Genomic DNA, 17,249 nt, shown 5'->3' on the forward strand with positions numbered 1-17,249 from the left:
TGATACGCAAGCTATTCGGTTTTTAATTTTTGCCCTTTAGTTTAAAAAGATGATTCACACCTTCTTGGTGAAGGGTTTTATATGTCTTTTTTTTTTGTAATTTGTATCGTGATATTGTTATAAATGACTGAGTCCCAAATAGGACGGCAATCAAAGTTTACAATTTATTAAACGAATAGAGGCAAGCAAACAGCGCTGGGTGCACCAGGAGTCTCTGCTCCACCAGGACGCACACCCGTTACGTAAGATGGCTGATTTTTATGCTCCTAGGCTAATACATATTCATTACTACTTCTAGAAGAGGCAGGGTTATTATAATTGGTTTCCCGAATCCGAAGTCCTCCCAGGTGCGCCTGTTTATCAGTCTCTGTTAGTCTCTCGGGGGCCGCTCGGATGGGAGGCTCATATTCTTCCTCCTTATCTGGTGGTCTCTTGGCCGGGTGGCAGAAGTTACTGCACGTCTGTGCAGAGTCAGCAGTTTTTCTCTGAAGAAATCCCTTTGTTCTCTTATCACCTAAACCCAGGCCTCAATGTTAACCCTTCAAATCCCTTAGTGGCACGAATTGCTGGACCATTCCTTACAATTCCTCCCCTTCTTTTTAATATCATCAATTCGTGTCTCTTCTTCAACCTTTGTTAGTAACAATTGGATTTCATCAGTCAGTTCTCGGGGTGTCCATTTCTTAAGCATCGTTATCGACACATCACCTTTTTTCTCTACCGAAGTCATCACAAATTGGGTGCTATTTATTATTCGCCATACCAACAATGTAAAGCAAGGTATCATACAAGGTATAAACAATACTGTCATTACACCACATAAAAATAAAAATAGCATCCTTTTAACCCATGGTCCACCGGGCAACCACGAAAAGAAATCCCAATCCATACCCTTCCAAGTTTGTACTGGGACGTGGGCTAACTTCCTAATTTCCTTTGTTATCTGTTTAACCACTTTTCCATTATCATCAATTTGTAAACAACAATTAGAATCGTTCAGTTTTCCACACACTCCCCCTTCTTCTGCTAGTAAATAGTCTAAGACCATTCTATGTTGAAAGATAGCATTCCTCATCTGAGTGGATTGATCAGCCAGAAGATCCAAGGTCGTCGCTGTTTGATTGGTTACAACTTCGAGGATAGCTTGCAACCTAATTATTCGGTTCAAATTATAAATAGGTTCTCGGGCTCCTGATACCAACTCATTCGGGTTCCAGGTAGCTGGCCCATAATGCTGTATGATTCTTTCAGGAGGCCATTCATCCTTTCCCCATTTTTGGGCACTACCCCCGGCTAAGGAAGTATCAATAGATCATTTCATTCTGTTCAGGTCATCATATAATCTTATTCCTAAATGATTTCCTTGTGTTTGTGACAATAAAAAGAACAAGGGTCTTATGTACCCCACATAGCATATTCCCGACCAGTTTCCGGGTAGCCTCTTGTAAGCATGTTTGCCACACACCCAATAATGTCCCTTTAGGGCCCACGTCCCTTTTGGAAAAGGGCCATCCCATCCCTTTTCAACCCTTGGGGCGTGATAATACAGAGTGTCCTCGTTACCGAGTGGTCCTGTTACAATGTCTGCCCCATTTCTACTCGTACATGTGCACTTCCAAGCTCTCATGTTGGGTTTCCACTTACAGTCACAATTCAGTTCTCCTTGGCGGCCTGTCATATTATAAGCTGACCAGAAATGTTTAAAGAACACTCGCCTCCCATTCTCATTCTGCCATCTCCAGCGATAGACCCGCACCACATGCTGTTCCTTAGTGGTGTTATCACGCTGACAGCTCAAGATTTGACCATCGAATTGTCCCCCCGCTTGTGCTCTTGCCACAGTTTCACATCCGGATCCAAAAAATTCTCTATACGAGCATTCCAACCAAGTCCCATTTCTCAGCTGAACATGTGTGGCGTTCCATTTCCCACTACGTGCTGTACAGTTTATAGGACTACATCCAGGATCGGTACAATCATATCCGGGGGACAGAGTCCAATTGCAAATGCTTTTTCCCACCGCCACTGTTCCTGTTCTGTTCAAGCAGTATACACCCCGAGCTGACGAGTGCAACTGCCATGGGCCTCCTTCCTCTTTCCAAAATTGCGTCCCATTATGAACTTCTCTCAAGTTACTGACCCACCACTTGGGTTTGACTGGGCCTGCTACCCAGGGCCAACTTTCAGTTCCCCCCCGGTCCTCCACAAATCCAGCAGTTACTAAGGTTAAAGGCCTTGGCCACTTCCTCCCCCAGAGTGAAAAGTTATTCCTCCATTCTTGCTCATGGCCCAATTGCCCCTGTAAAAACAATACCAGGAAGTATAGCATTTCTTATCCTTTTTCGCCGTCCAATCTTGAGAGTGTGGGAAACGCCTTCAATCATGAGGTTGGGCCCGCTTTCAGAGCTTGTGTTACCATTCAGCCCTTTGGGGTGATCCAGCTCCTGGAAAAACTAATCACAATTTTATTATGGTTTTAAAAGGTTCTCATGTTATTTTTCTCAGGACAACCTGATCTTAGTGCGGGAGAAGTCCGGTCGAGGCACTCCCACTCGGCGGTCAATACCCATAGGGGTTGCCTCCCTCGGTAGACCATACACACCGCAGTGGAGGGTCCTACCCCGGTCTTGCCTTCTCCCTTTCCTCCCTTCAGCCTTGTCCTCTTTATCCGGTGCCCTTAATTCATGCCGAACCTCATTGCTAGGATATTAGTTCCTCTTTAGTCTCAGTTTCAGTTCCCCAGGACTGGACTCAACCCTCCAGGCTTCGGTAGTTATTGGTCCTTTTATTCTGGATGCGTGGGTCCAACCCCTTTCTGCTGTTCTCACAGCTGTTTCAGTAGTAAGTAAAACAAAGTACGGTCCCTCCCATCGGGGGTTCAATGATTCTTCTCTCCAGGTTTTTATTAAGACCTTGTCTCCTAGTTGTATTTTATGAATAGCAAATCCTAAAGGTGGTGTTTGAGTCATCATCCCAATTTCTCTTAGCTCCTGTAATCTCCTTCCAATGGTAATTATATATTTCTGGATACTACGATCCTCAACTACATTGTTCCCTAGGGGCATCCCTTGAGAATAAGGCATACCATATAACATTTCATAGGATGATAATCCAGTCTCACTGTGTGGTTTAGTTCTTATGTTTAAAAGTGCCAATGGTAAGCATTTCGTCCAGGGCAGCTGTGTCTCGATCATTAACTTAGCCAATTGTTGTTTTATTGTTTGATTCATCCTTTCTACTTTCCCTGAGCTTTGTGGGTGCCACGGAGTGTGGTATTCCCACTGAATGCCTTTCAAGGGGTACATCCTTCGAATCTTTGCGGCTGGCATATGTTCGATTATTTCCACACAATTGTGTTCCAACGGTCCTTCTTCTGGAACAGTTCCTAGAAATACTGCTGGATTTTAACAGGTTAGTCATTTTCAAGGTTATGTCATCTTGTTCAGTTAGTATTGCCTGATATTTCATCATCCGGCTGGGTGATAACCAGTGCCCCCCCCCCCCCTTTTGTTCTAAAACGGTTGTTACCATATGTGGTCCAAAAACTTCAATATGTTTTCCCATTCTAAGGCAAATAATTTTCTACTATCTTTATCAAGAGGTATGCAAAAGAAGGCATCCTTTAAATCTATTACGGTAAACCATTTATATTTCTCCCTCACAGATGTTAACAATGTGTAAGGGTTAGCTACTACCGGGTGAATGTCCTTTGTTATTTCATTTATTGCTCTAAGATCTTGTACCAATCTATACTCGCCATTCGGCTTCTTTACTGGAAAAATTGGAGTATTGTATTCCGATTTACATTCTTCCAGAATCTGATATTTGAGAAATTTGTCAATAATTTTCACTATCCCCTGCCTAGCTTCTATCTTGAGTGGATATTGTTTGATTTGAACAGGTTTGGCTCCTTCCTTTAATTCCACCTTTACTGGTTGTGCCAGTTTCGACTTCCCTGGTATATCTGTTTCCCATACTGTTGGTATAACTGCATTTTCTACTTCTCTTGGAATTTTAAGAAAGGGTTTATCTTTGATCATCAGGATTTGTCCTACTTTGGACTCAGGTACCTTCATTATTAATTCTCCATCCTCAAAGGTTATTGTTGCATCTAATTTTGCTAATAAATTCCGTCCCAAAAGTGGAATCGGGCATTCTGGTACATACAAAAATTCATGGGTTAGTTCCTTACCCCCAAAACGCAAATCAAGGGGTTGTAAGAATGGCCGTTCCTCCTCCTTCCCTGTGGCTCCAATTATTGTAGTTGTCTTAGTTCCTAATCGTCCTTTTAAACTATTTAACACTGAATATGTTGCTCCTATTACATTTACAGCCTAATTAACACAGAGAAAGAAGCTCCCATAACCAACAAAAAATTCAAGCCTCTGTCTTTGTTTCCTAGCTTTATTTCAACTAGTGGACCTGCTAGGCTAGATGCCCCAGGTCCCTGTCATTCCTGACTGCTGTAAGTTTGTCCTGCAGCCTAAGACAATTTCTTTCTGATATCAGGGGCCGATTGCCCTGGAAAGAGGCTAGCCAATTGCCTCTGTTTTTTTTTTTTTGTTTTGTTTTTTGTTTTTTTGAAGCCAGGTCCTTTTTTTTTTTTCCCTCATTGCATTTCAAAGTTGGTCCAAAAATTCAAAAATTCCATAGGGGTTTCTTTTGGACCTTGTTGGAACAGATTCTCAATTCCCAATTTAACCAGATTTTGGTATTTACATAATTTCCGGGGTGATTAGGGTCTCAGTGGGGGGGTCGGTCAGGGGAATGCAATCGTTGACAGTTCCCTGAGCGGTCCCATTGGCAGTCTGAGCTCACACATGAACTCGGGTTGTTTTAAGAGTTAGCTGCTTTTCTGTTTCCACGACAACTCTCTCGGACCCATCACGGTCCCTCTGCCCCAGAGGGCTCACACCCGCGATTTAGAGATCTCAGCCTCGGGTTGAGGCAGAACTATTAACATTTCTACATCCTCCTTCCCTGCTCATTCAACTTCAAACAGCTCTGTCAAATACTACATGCCACACAACCTTTAACACCTTCAACAACCCTTTTAACACTTGCTTTATCTTTCTCCAGCCTGTACTTTTCTAATGCCAACACCAAAGGCTCAGTCAGGGGCCAACTTAATTCCATACCTTTTCCCTCCAAGATGCTGAAACAACATATCAGTATACAACATTTCATCCTATTTTCCTTCTCTCCTCAAAAACAACATTAATTGCAAGACACTGTTCTAGTCGATTGATCCATAAAGTGGCCATTTAGCTTATATAGTGGCCACCATTGAGTGCAATACTTAGTGAAAGTCCTCTTGCTTTCTGTGCCCCCAGTTCTAACAATACCCTTCCAATGTGCCAATATGCACCCAAGGAGGCTTTTTTTTTTTTTAGGACGTCTTTGTTTTGGATTTTACCCATTTCCTTGATTTCCCATTCCCTTTTATTTATTTATATTAGTTACTGTCCCTTGTTTCAGTTTCCACGCAAACCTTTTTATTGAAGGTTTTAACTATCTTTTCCTAATCTTCTTCCCAAACGTCCCAATTCTCTCGGATTAAACTCTTCTTTCCACATACAAACTTCACTATTTCAGATTATTAATGAGCCCCGTTCCAATCATAAATCCACAGGACTTCGGAAAAACACCTGAAGCACTCAGCCTTCCGTCTTCTAGACGAAGAATACCAACTTTTTCACAAAATTTACATTTCAACAAGACCGAATTTCAAGCCGAATGCTAATTTTTCTCATGCACTTTGTTAGTAAGCCCCCACAAAACAAGGAATCACTCCTGTGTATCCGTCAAGATGGGGGTTTAAAAAGATATTGAGGCCTAAATAAATTCGCTCTCCCCTTTCTTACCAAATTCCCAGGGCTCAGGCCCGAACCACCAAAGAAGTGACTCTCCCTTCTACCGCTTTGATAATCATTCAGCCCCCCTCCCCCGATACTTGGGAAACTGACCAAACACCACCTCAAATATACCGAAACTTCTTAACTGTTACTTAGATAATGCTCCCACCTTCCTCCTTGACACACTCAAAACATTTAAGAACAAAATAGGATTACAAGATGCACCACCGGGGGTGGATTGTTAGGATATAGAGGTGGTAGGTTATCCAATGACTCCCATTCATCATCTTTTTTTCTTTTTTTTCTTCTTCTTCAAACTTCTCGTCTCCTTTTAGTGTAAATATTGAGGCTGGAAAAGGACGTGAAGTCCTGATCCATAATCCTGCATAATCACTTTCCTCCTGGCTAAAAAGGTTCCTTTGAATTAACATGTATATTTAAGGCCTGGCAAACCCAGTCTTCAAAGGATCCGAAAACGGGCCAAAAGACATGTGGTCTTAAAGGCTCCTTCGGCCATTCTATCAAACAATACTGGACCATTTTTAATTTACTTTTTTCCTTTTCTGGGGCCCCTATCGTTCCAATTTCTAATCATTATCCCTAACGGATTTTCTGGTGGTATGTCTGGTAATTTGCTCCCTTTTCTCTGGTCCCGGGTCTTCGATTTTGTCTGACCCATCTAGGAATTTTACTGTGGCAATTCCTACAGCCCTTGGTTGCCTTAGTGAGAGTGTCTTGCAGGGGGTTTAGGACCTATCACCCACCCACGAATCCTATAGGAATCGCTTCGGTCCTTCACCGGCCAAGTCCCTCGCGGGAGATTGGAACCGCGGTTAGAAGACCTCTCAATCGCTTCGGAACTACGTTCCGTCTCAGTCACACTCTCACACACAGGCAACCGAATCCCACCCAACCGAACGGTATACGCCTTAAATACTTACGACTCCGTCGTCTTCGTTCGGATCTTCGCACGCAGAATTACGGGCAAAATATAGTGCTGCAGCCGGCAAAGGGAGCTCATAAAAAATCTAAATCTTTGCTTGCCCTTATTCAGGTTCAAGATGGCGTTAGTCCCGACCCGACTCGAACAGGAGCCACCAAATGGTGGGGGCGCCCCTCCTAGATCAAGTCAGAATTCAGGAACCAAGACCATCCCGGACGAGCCCCCAATTGTTATAAATGACTGAGTCCCAAATAGGACGGCAATCAAAGTTTACAATTTATTAAACAAATAGAGGCAAGCAAACAGCGCTGGGTGCACCAGGAGTCTCTGCTCCACCAGGACGCACACCCGTTACATAAGACGGCTGATTTTTATGCTCCTAGGCTAATACATATTCATTACTACTTCTAGAAGAGGCAGGGTTATTATAATTGGTTTCCCGAATCCGAAGTCCTCCCAGGGGAGCCTGCTTATCAGTCTCTGGTGGTCTCTCGGGGGCCGCTCGGATGGGAGGCTCATATTCTTCCTCCTTATCTGGTGGTCTCTTGGCCGGGTGGCAGAAGTTACTGCACGTCTGTGCAGAGTCAGCAGTTTTTCTCTGAAGAAATCCCTTTGTTCTCTTATCACCTAAACCCAGGCCTCAATGTTAACCCTTCAAATCCCTTAGTGGCACGAATTGCTGGACCATTCCTTACAATATGCATGAAACATACAGTTCCATCAGAAATCACCTCAGTATTTTACTGATTTCACCTCAAGTATTTTTCTGATTAAAGACTGTTTTCTTAAACTATCAGGTATGTAAGAGGGAAAAGCAAATTCTTTCAAAACATTCAGAGCACTTAAATCAGTTCTATTAAAAGTGATGGCTGCAGTTAGTGAATTGAACCAATTTGTTATTTTATTTACGCTTTGAGATTTTTAAAACTAGGATGTTGTAACCTCATATCTAAGGTGTTATATGTAAACTTTAAATGGAGAGCTCCCGGTTGCTTGTCTGCTAGTGACCTTGTCGCTGAACTGCACTGGCTGGATAAAGCAATAGGAACCTGAAAAGGCTTCAGGTGCTAAAACTCAGACCCGAAAAGAAAAAGAAGAGGACAACCACAGCTGTGGCTACATTGCAGAGGCGGAGCGGGCTCAGTGCCTGCAATAAAGGCGTCGGGGATGGGGGCTGGCTGGCTGGCTGGGCGCTCCCGTAGGACTACAACTCCTAGCAGGCCCCGCCCCGCGGCGCGCGAGGAATGCTGGGGCGGAGGCTGAAGGCGGCCGTTGGTCATGGCTATGGGGGAGAAGTTATAGTCGCTAATGGTGTTGGGGGCGCTGTTGGGTTTCGAGGTGGAATGCGTATGGTTGGGGACAGCGAGCTTGTGTCTTCCCTGGCACCGCTTGGTCCTGGGCTCAGGTGATGAAGGGGTGGGCGAGGGGGCTGTGGTGGTTGGGGTCTTTAATGTCTCTTGGATCATCAGTGCGTCTGTAGCAAGCAGGACGTGAGAATAAAAAGATAAAATTTCCTGAAATTAGGAGATAAGAAGGTGCCCAGAAAAACATGAGGATGGTTAGAAGGGAAATGGCTCTCTGAAGAGGGTGTCTAAAGCAAAGATGAAGGAAGCTGTTTCCCCTTTCTCCAGCAGTGCTTTGACTGCTGTAGTAGAAGCTGCTCTTTGGGAACAGAGAGCTCACAGTGCTTCACATTTCTCACAGCCATTAGCTATTTTCTCTCTTTCATTTGACTGTTTACTTCCCCCCCCCATTCTTTGTCAGGTTACCTTATGGCTAAAGAAAATATTTGGGAATCAGCCCGTTCCACAATATGAAGTGAATGCGCAGACCATTGACATCTTGTATAAGCTTGAAGAATACGGTGGATCCAGAGACAGAGATGTTTCTTTGCTGATAGAAGGCATGGAGCAGAGGGCAGCAGAATATGAAGCAGACGGTGAGTTAGAAGCTCCAGTTCTTGGTTTCATCACGGTTTTCCTTAGTGAGCTTGTAGACTTTTTTGTTAAAACCTTATGACCTAGCATATTTAAAAAAACAAACTAGTAATAAGCTTAGCTTTTGTTATGGTACAGCTTTTACTCCAATGTACTCCATGCTTTTCCTTTCAGCAAAATACACTCTGACTGACATAAGGTTGGTCAAAAGCAATTTTTTAGCCAGCTTGAGTAGGCTGTAAATATGGACAGGCAGATTGATTACTAAAGCCTCCTAGCCTGCTGGGCTGAATAAGCACAGCTTTGGAATATTGGCTGGATAGATAACAGAGAGACCCTACAGCTGATTTAAGAGTCTGAGCTGGTGCTAATCCACTGTTAAGGAAAACACTTGAGGAATCTGAAACAACAGTGAGGTGATTAAGTTATGTTCTCACAGCCTGGAGTCTGTGTCCAATAATGTTGTTTCTAGACCAAGTGAGTGGTTTAGGGGGCCATAATAGATCTTAACACATGTACTAAAGGATCATCCCTTCCTTGGCTTCTTTCAGGAAGGAATTTTACTGCTCTGTAAAGAGACTGATGTTGCACACAAGAGGACAATGTGGTAAAAACTCTTTGATTTTTTTTCTTTGGGTCCTCTAGTGACTTGCTATCAAATAAACAATAATGGAGGTTGTACAGTTGATTTAGGCTGTCAGAGAATGTGGATGCTACCAGACAGGTATGGGTGCAAGCTCTGCTGCAATTTCAGACTTCCCCTGGTAGGAAGGAATATAATTACTAGCAGAGGTTTCATGTGACAAGCATGGTGACTCTTTCCATAACAGCAGAGAGGTTTAAAAAAAAAAAAAAAAAAACAAAAAACACCTTCTGGAGTGGGATTGGGTCATACCTAGAGCCTAAAAGAACAGTTATATTAAAAAAAAAAAAAAATCTCTTTCATTATCTAGTCTGTCCAGCGAAGGCAACGCCTACCTCAATGCCCTGGTAAACAATGAAATGACACTTGAAATGAAAGACACCTCTCTTGTCAGGTAATTCTTTCCACTCTGCATCGGGGTGATGGTCTGTGCTATTTCCCTTTCTATGGTTTCAAACTGTATTTTCACACCAGGGATCTTACTTGTCCAGCTTCTTTTGCACTACTGGGGCAGCTTTAGAGGACCCAGAAACTGAGCACAACACTTGACTTTCTCAGTAAGGAAAGTCTTTGAAGCCCAGAAGGTGCCTTAGCCACAATTAAATCTCTTTTTAGCCCATGCCTTCACGATCAGTGCATGCAGGATGTGTTCATTACAACTTTCATGCTAGGTAGCACAAGCTGGAGCAGCTTTTCTACTGTTGAGACAAGGACTGTGGAAATGTAACTGGTTGTTCGGTCTCAGCTCCTCTCTTTCCTTTCTTATCAAGCCTCAGTTATTCTAAGGAGATTTCCTGACTTTAGCGAGGCTTTTGATACTGTCTCCCATGACATCCTGCTAGCAAAGCTGAGAAAGTGTGGGATAGAGGAGTGGACAGTAAGGTGGGTTGAGAACTGGCTGACTGGCTGAGCTCAGAGGGTGGTGACCGGCAGTGCAGAGTCTGGCTGGAGACCTGTGACTAGCGGCGTTCCCCAGGGGTCGGTGCTGGGTCCAGTCCTGTTCAACATCTTCATCGATGACCTTGATGAGGGAATAGTGTCTGCCCTCAGCAAGTATGCTGATGACACAAAGCTGGGAGGAGTGGCTGACGTGCCAGAAGGCTGTGCTGCCATTCAGCGAGACCTGGACATGCTGGAGAGCTGGGCAGGAAGAAACCAGATGAGGTTTAATAAGAGCAAGTGTAGAGTCCTGCACCTGGGAAGGAACAACCGCATGTATCAGTACAGGCTGGGGGACGACCTGCTGGAGAGGAGCTCTGAGGAGAAGGACCTGGGGGTCCTGGTGGATGACAGGTTGAACACGAACCAGCAGTGTGCCCTTGTGGCCAAGAAGGCCAATGGGATCCCGGCGAGCATTAAAAGGAGTGTGGCCAGCAGGTCAAGGGAGATGATCCTCCCCCTCTACTCTGCCCTGGTCAGGCCTCACCTGGAGTACTGTGTCCAGTTCTGGGCTCCCTGGTACAAAAAAGACAGGGATCTCCTGGAAGGAGTCCAGCAGAGGGCCACAAAGATGATATGAGGCCTGGAGCATCTTCCCTATGAGGAAGGACTGAGAGAGCCAGGTCTGTTCAGCCTGGAGAAAAGAAGACTGAGAGGGGATCTCATCAATGTGTATAAGTACCTGAGGTGTGGGAGACAGAGGGATTTGGCCAACCTCTTTTCAGTGGTTTGTGGGGACAGGACAAGGGGTAATGGCCACAAGATGGAGCACAGGAAGTTCCCCACCAACATGCGAAAGAACTTCTTCACAGTGAGGGTGACAGAGCACTGGAACAGGCTGCCTAGGGAGGTTGTGGAGTCTCCTTCTCTGGAGATATTCAAGGCCCGTCTGGACGCCTACCTGGGCAGCCTGCTCTAAGGAGCCTGCTTTGGCAGGGGGGTTGGACCCGATGATCTTTCGAGGTCCCTTCCAACCCCTACAATTCTGTGATTCTTTGGCTCAGCCACAGAGAAATGGCAGCTGTTAGTCTGTTCTTTCTCAGCCCCTCTGTCTGACCTTAAACTATAACACAGCAGGAGTCCCTTGAGCATCCTCAGTAAGGGGGAGCTGAAGTCTGCCTTGGAATCCATTTATTTTTTTTATCGCATTCGGGAGCTTTGCTCTTACAGCTCTTTAGAGACAGCAGGGCAGGCAACAATGAACAACTTGAGAAGAATAAGTGAATGAAATACTTCTGGGAGTGTCCTAGGGACATGTATTTTCAGAAACTGAATTTCAAAGGCAGTTTGGCAAGCCAGGAGTGGAGCATTTTATTATTTCAAACCTGGTGGCTATATTCACTAGAATGTCAGGTCCTGTTTAGTCTGTCCTAGTATTCAGTTTACTGAGTTGATTCCCCTTCTGGACAAAATCTCTGCTAATTAAGGGAAGCAAATACCTTCAGTGATTTATTTTCCTCTTCTAAAATACCTGGTAGTTAGTTACCTGATGCATCGTAACATGAGAAAAACAGGTCACTTGAGGAAAATGTGTGTGGGGTAAACAACAACAAGATTTCTGACTTTCATAAAAGTTGACTGAGTATTCCCACTGAATCTTTCTTTCCACCAGCTGCTTCTGTGCCATCAATGATATGAGTTCCAAGCTGTATACAACAGAATCAAAGAACAGAGAAATGGAACTGGAGTTGACCAACATTAGGAAAAAATGAACTGCTGCACTGGCGCTGAAAAAGCAGAGGAGTAAGTAATGGATGAGAAAGGGGAAAGATGTAAGCAGTGCTGCTGATCTCTGCCATGTGGTGCATTCATTGTGACAACTAACAAGGGTAACCATACTGACAGGTTTTTGATGCATCTCTAATCCACAGTATTGGGAAGTGTCTGCCAAAAGCTGTGTACTATGGACATGTTCAGAAGTCAAGACTTTTGGGGCTATGATCAAACCTATTATTTTAAACCAAAAATGGTTTGCAAGCAGTTTTCAGATATGGGATGGCATCTTCCACCAGTCCTCTTCAGCTGAGGTCGAGGGCAAACCACATCATCTTACTATGCTTACTGTGGGCTTTGTAGTTAGAATGAAGGAGCCAGGCAAAACAAAAAGGGTTCCCAGGTAAGAATCTCCTTTAACCGTTGCACGGGAGAGTCTAAAAGAAAAAATAATCAGTATCAAGTCCATTCCCTAAAGTATGCCATCTGAAGGGCTTTGTCAAGTACAGTGTGATCAGCCCCTCCCTGGGCATTGGTCCAGATGATCTCCACAGTTTCTTTCCATTCTAATTATTGTCTGGTTCTGTCAAAGTTGTAATTGTGGTGCTCTTGTAGCAAAGATACAAGACCCACATGCCTCTCACAGTTTTGCCATGGCTCCTCTCTATGCTCATAAGTTTAGCCTGCATAACAGGTCCCTAAGCGAATTAGAGAATTAAGTGAAAGACTGTTACTCTGTGCTGTTACACAGATGGCTTTCCCCTTGACCTTTTATCCTGTGGGCCTTGGGAGTCTGGAGTTGATGGCCATGGATATTTACGTAAGGGAATCTCACAGGAAAATGCAAACATTCTCTCCCTTCTGGAGTTGGTTATATTATGGCATTTAGCTTGAGCATAGATGACTAAGTGGTATGTGAATACTGGTGTTTCTTTGAATGTGAAGGTTTCTTTCTTCTTTTTTTTTTAATGGATCTTAAAAAAACAAAGGAACATCTTGAGGTAGAAAGAGCCAAGGCTGAGAGCTGATCCCAGAACTTTGAAGTTCATGAAAGACAAATCTGAGGATTTCAAAATCAGGATTAAGGCTGCTGAGGTAGATGGAAGGAATTATCTAACAGGATGCTGTAACAGGTTGGCATAGTCATGATTGGTCAGGCCTAAATACTAGCTAGGGACATCGCTGGAGCTTTCTAAACTCCTGGATTCAGGACATCTGGCCTAACAGGATGAGTCATTATCATACTTCAATTGTTCTTGATATGTACATGCTCATTCTTCTGAATGTCCTTGGGTAAATGCAAAGATACTTTCCCTTCTGAGAATATTAGCTAAGACTACTTTGTGCTTGCTGTGATGTACTGTTAACTTGTCTGTATACTTTTATATTAACAGTAGAACATATGATTCGCTGAGGAAAATTGTATCAAAATCCTGAATATAGCTATTTGGGGGGGATTAATGAATGATTAAATGTTGAAGGCAGAGGTTGTTCTGTCTTCTTTGCCTTTCCCTATGTGATGAAGGATATGTGAATGCTTTATTTAATACTTGGATGCTGTTCAATATCCTGACAAATATCAGATAGAAAATGTTGAATTAGTGTTAACAACACTTTACTGAGAAACCTCTCCACAACCTTGCCATGTGCTTTTCTCCCACTAATTTTCTGTAAAGATTTGTTATTCTTGGAGTAAACTTTAGTAGTGACTGATTTCATACACCAGCTAGAGCTGTAGTTCAAGTAACACATTTCTACTATTTTCAGACTGCGTTCTTGTCTGCCTGTTTCAATCAAAACCCAAGGAAATGGCGAAATCTCTCTCTTTCCTGTTATACTTTGTCATGTATCTTTGAACTCTTTCCTGTTTGTAGGAGCAGCTTGCTGCCACGGGGTTGGATCAGTCATTGACATATCAGTCACTAGTGAGCATGTCTGAGGTAGGTCTGTTGGTACAAGACAGATGTTTCTACAGCAATCCATGTTGCCAATGGAGTGGATATTCTGTGGAATATATCTCATTACATGGCTGCCTGTGTATTGCAATTACTAAATAAAATTACCCAGGTGATCGCTTCTAGTGTGTGTGAAATACACCTGCTCTCAAATGCCCCTGAGCAAAGGGAGGAGGTTGAGCAAAGCCCAGATTCTGAACTGTTGTGTGCCTTTTTCTTGTCTTTAGTTAAAAATGTTATGTTTAAATCATAAGTCCAGCAGGATATTTTTAAAAGGAAAAACCACATTTCTTGAGTTACTAACTATAGATTGTCCAGCTTTGTACTGAGTATTTATACAAATTTAATGTATTTGAGTAGTTGTCTGCACTCAATGTGTTTTAATGTTACTTGCTGTTACTGTAATGGGCATTTCAGTCTCTCTTCCCATTTCTTTTACTATCTCTTCCTGTCTATTAGGTTGAACAATTAAAATACGTTTCCTGAATGTACGTTGTCATTCTTGTGAACCAGCACTGGGTGGCAATGTTGACGTTGCACAGTGTTTCAGAAGAGCACTAACTAAAAATCATGTTGGAATTCTACATCCAAAATGGAATTGGAACCTTTCTAGTCTTTATCTGACCTTCATCATCTTCTCAAACTTGAGTAAAAGGGCATGTTTGACTCCCTGGCATTTCTATGTCTGCTCTGCCAAGAGCTCTGTGAATTATGCAGCACAAATGACTTCATCTTTGGAGTGCGTTTTTTGGTATGTTTTAGGTTGATTATTTGAGAGGAAGAAAAAGAACTTTAACGTGCTAAATTTTCAGCCCCCCAGGGAAACTACCTCCCCTTGTTAACAGAATGAGCAAAGCAGTGCATGTTTGGGGACTTCTTTTCTGTTGCGTGTGTAAAATTTTCACACACAAGCCATAGACATGAGACTGTATCTCCTTCCTTGGGGCTCAGGTCTGTGTGTGGCCTACAGCGATGTTGACCATGAAAGTCCTCTGGTGGCTTCTGAGTTGACAGGCTCCCTCCTGTCAGGGAGGTGAGATCGGGTGGTTATTCTGTAGGAAACAGTGTTGTATGTTTTCAGAACGGAAGAGAATGTACCTCTGTAAAACTTGAACTGGGTTTGACTGACTGAGTGAAAGGTAGATCTTCAGTTCTCCATACATTTTGAGAAGGATCACAAGAACTCTAATATCAGTGAATTCTGAAATGCTGTAGATAATTGTAAATGTGTTTCACTGATTTACATCTCTTTACATGTAAGACTATGGAATATAATATTTGTTCTGTCCATAGAAACTGGCTGAAATGCAGGAAGAAATTGTGCCTTTGAAGAAGAAACTTGAGTACTACCTTGATTTAACTCCTGTAATTATTTTTTCACTGTTCTTTTATATTTGCAGTCAGATTAATTTCAATGGACTTTGAAAATATAAAGGAAATTGTTGCATGTTTCAATAGATAAAGATCTATCTATAGATCTATTAATGAGTGGTGTAAACAAAAGACTTCACTTAAGCTATATATTGATTAATCAAAGCCTAAAAGAAGTGTTTGCCAGGCAAACTGTGCTCTAACAAAATGTCTAGGAATGTGACCTGAAGAAAAAGGCTAGTTGAGCCCAGTATCAAGATGAATTAGCTAGAAATTAAAAACTTAGAAGAAAATGTAATTCCTTAGTATAACAAAAGTTTTTAGATTTCACATGTCCTAATTAATTTACATTAGTAAGCCAGGCTGTCAATATGGCAGACACAGCACACTGCAGAGGTTAAAGCTCTGAGCAACACTGTAAAAATTATGAAGAAATACCCAAATACAGACTTTTCCCTAAGCAAGTCAAATACTGTAGCTTGTATGAGTACTGGCTGCTCTATCCTCTTCCTTGATTTCTCTTGAGGGTGCTGGGTATGCACCTCATCAGGCTGCTCTCTGAAGCACCTTTTATAAAAAGGGTTTTACTCATTTCAAATGAGAAGAACCTGTGTTACAAAAGACTTTCAGTTGAGGGTGGCTCTGTAAACAATTTAATGGCTTAAAGAAATCATGGAGAAACAGTAAATATGTGAAACAGATGTCTTTGGCTTTGTGTGATGTGTGTATATCACTGCCTGAGGTACTTGGGACGATTCAGCCTGAGTATTTCTGGTCTCCCTTGGAAGATCGTCACTACTTTTACAGATGAGTATTAAGGATTTTCTCTGTTATTCAAGTGAGATTTGGCAAAAACTGGAGTGGATATTTGAGTGGGTTTTGGCTACAGTAAATAAAAATGGTAAACTAAATGGTTGCAATTGTACTTGAGTTACCTGGTATGGCCACTGTTACCTCCTCATCTGAGCACCCCACAGTCTATAAGACAGGTAACCTCTGAGGTGAAGGATTTATTCTAGTTTTATAAATAGGGAGTAGAGGCCCAGAGAAACAAAGGGACTTGTCCAAACTCATGTAGAAATTCTAAGATGAATCATGTATTTTGTGTTGTGAACTGGGGACCTGTCTGCTGGATCACCCTTCACCTCTTCAGCCCTTGCACAGGGTTCCTGCTCCTCAGCACCCCTTCCTGTAACCTAATTTCTCCTTTATACAAATACTGCTGTCTCCCTCCTAGAACAAAAGGATGAAGGGGGGGGGACTGATACTCTTTTAAATCTGTCTTACCCCAAGAGGCAGCTGCCTCCTCTCAAGCAAAACAGGATGTTCAAATTGGATTAGGTTTCTCCAATTCCCCCCCCGACTCTCTGTCAGTGGAGATGGGGAGAGAGCCCTGATGCCTTGCTGCTGGTGCAGACAAAATGAAGGAGGAAGGTTAATGCTTGCACACTACTAAAGGCTTGTTGTGTTCTGGTAAATTCATTCCTGGATATGTTTAAAATCTAGTTCCTCAATTGGTAGTTTTGGAAAACAGATACAAATATTTCTTCAGGCATTAGGTCATAGCAGACTTCTGAAAAATATCTGATTGTCCAAACCAAACTGATAATAGGCTTTTAATTGTGGGAAAGGAATTTGCAGGTGGCTTCATGCTGTTTCACATGTCCCTGAGTTAGAGATAATGAGGAAACAAGAGGTAGAAACAAAAACTTGAGCAAGGTTGAGATAAAGTAAATTGGCTACAGTGTTACAGATGAGCTTTGGGCAGTGGCCAATTGCTGGCTGGCTCAAGGCCTGTGTCTGAGGGTCTCTAACCAATTGTATGACCAATTCAGGTGCGCGGGGCTACGGGGAAAGCATATGTAGCAGTGAAAAAGGGCAATAAAGGTCTCC

General features: G+C 42.9%; 2 long non-coding RNA genes across 3 annotated transcripts; one reads left to right on the forward strand and one right to left on the reverse strand.

Annotated features, from left to right (window-relative positions):
• Positions 1-596: 596 nt before the first annotated feature.
• LOC121062942 lies at positions 597-7,491 on the reverse strand. Its single transcript, XR_005815749.1, has 2 exons — positions 6,797-7,491; positions 597-3,394 (listed from the first exon to the last, which is right to left on the reverse strand). It is a non-coding gene; the product is annotated as an uncharacterized LOC121062942 (long non-coding RNA).
• A 525-nt stretch (positions 7,492-8,016) lies between these two features.
• LOC121062941 lies at positions 8,017-16,712 on the forward strand. 2 transcript variants are annotated; one of them, XR_005815748.1, is made up of 5 exons: positions 8,017-8,203; positions 11,930-12,060; positions 13,905-13,970; positions 14,445-14,736; positions 15,279-16,712. It is a non-coding gene; the product is annotated as an uncharacterized LOC121062941 (long non-coding RNA). The 2 variants fall into 2 exon arrangements; XR_005815747.1 differs by having other exon boundaries at positions 14,445-16,712.
• Positions 16,713-17,249: the final 537 nt, after the last annotated feature.

The sequence above is a fragment of the Cygnus olor genome (genome assembly GCF_009769625.2).
Source record: "Cygnus olor isolate bCygOlo1 chromosome W unlocalized genomic scaffold, bCygOlo1.pri.v2 SUPER_W3, whole genome shotgun sequence".
NCBI classification, from domain to species: Eukaryota; Metazoa; Chordata; class Aves; order Anseriformes; family Anatidae; genus Cygnus; species Cygnus olor.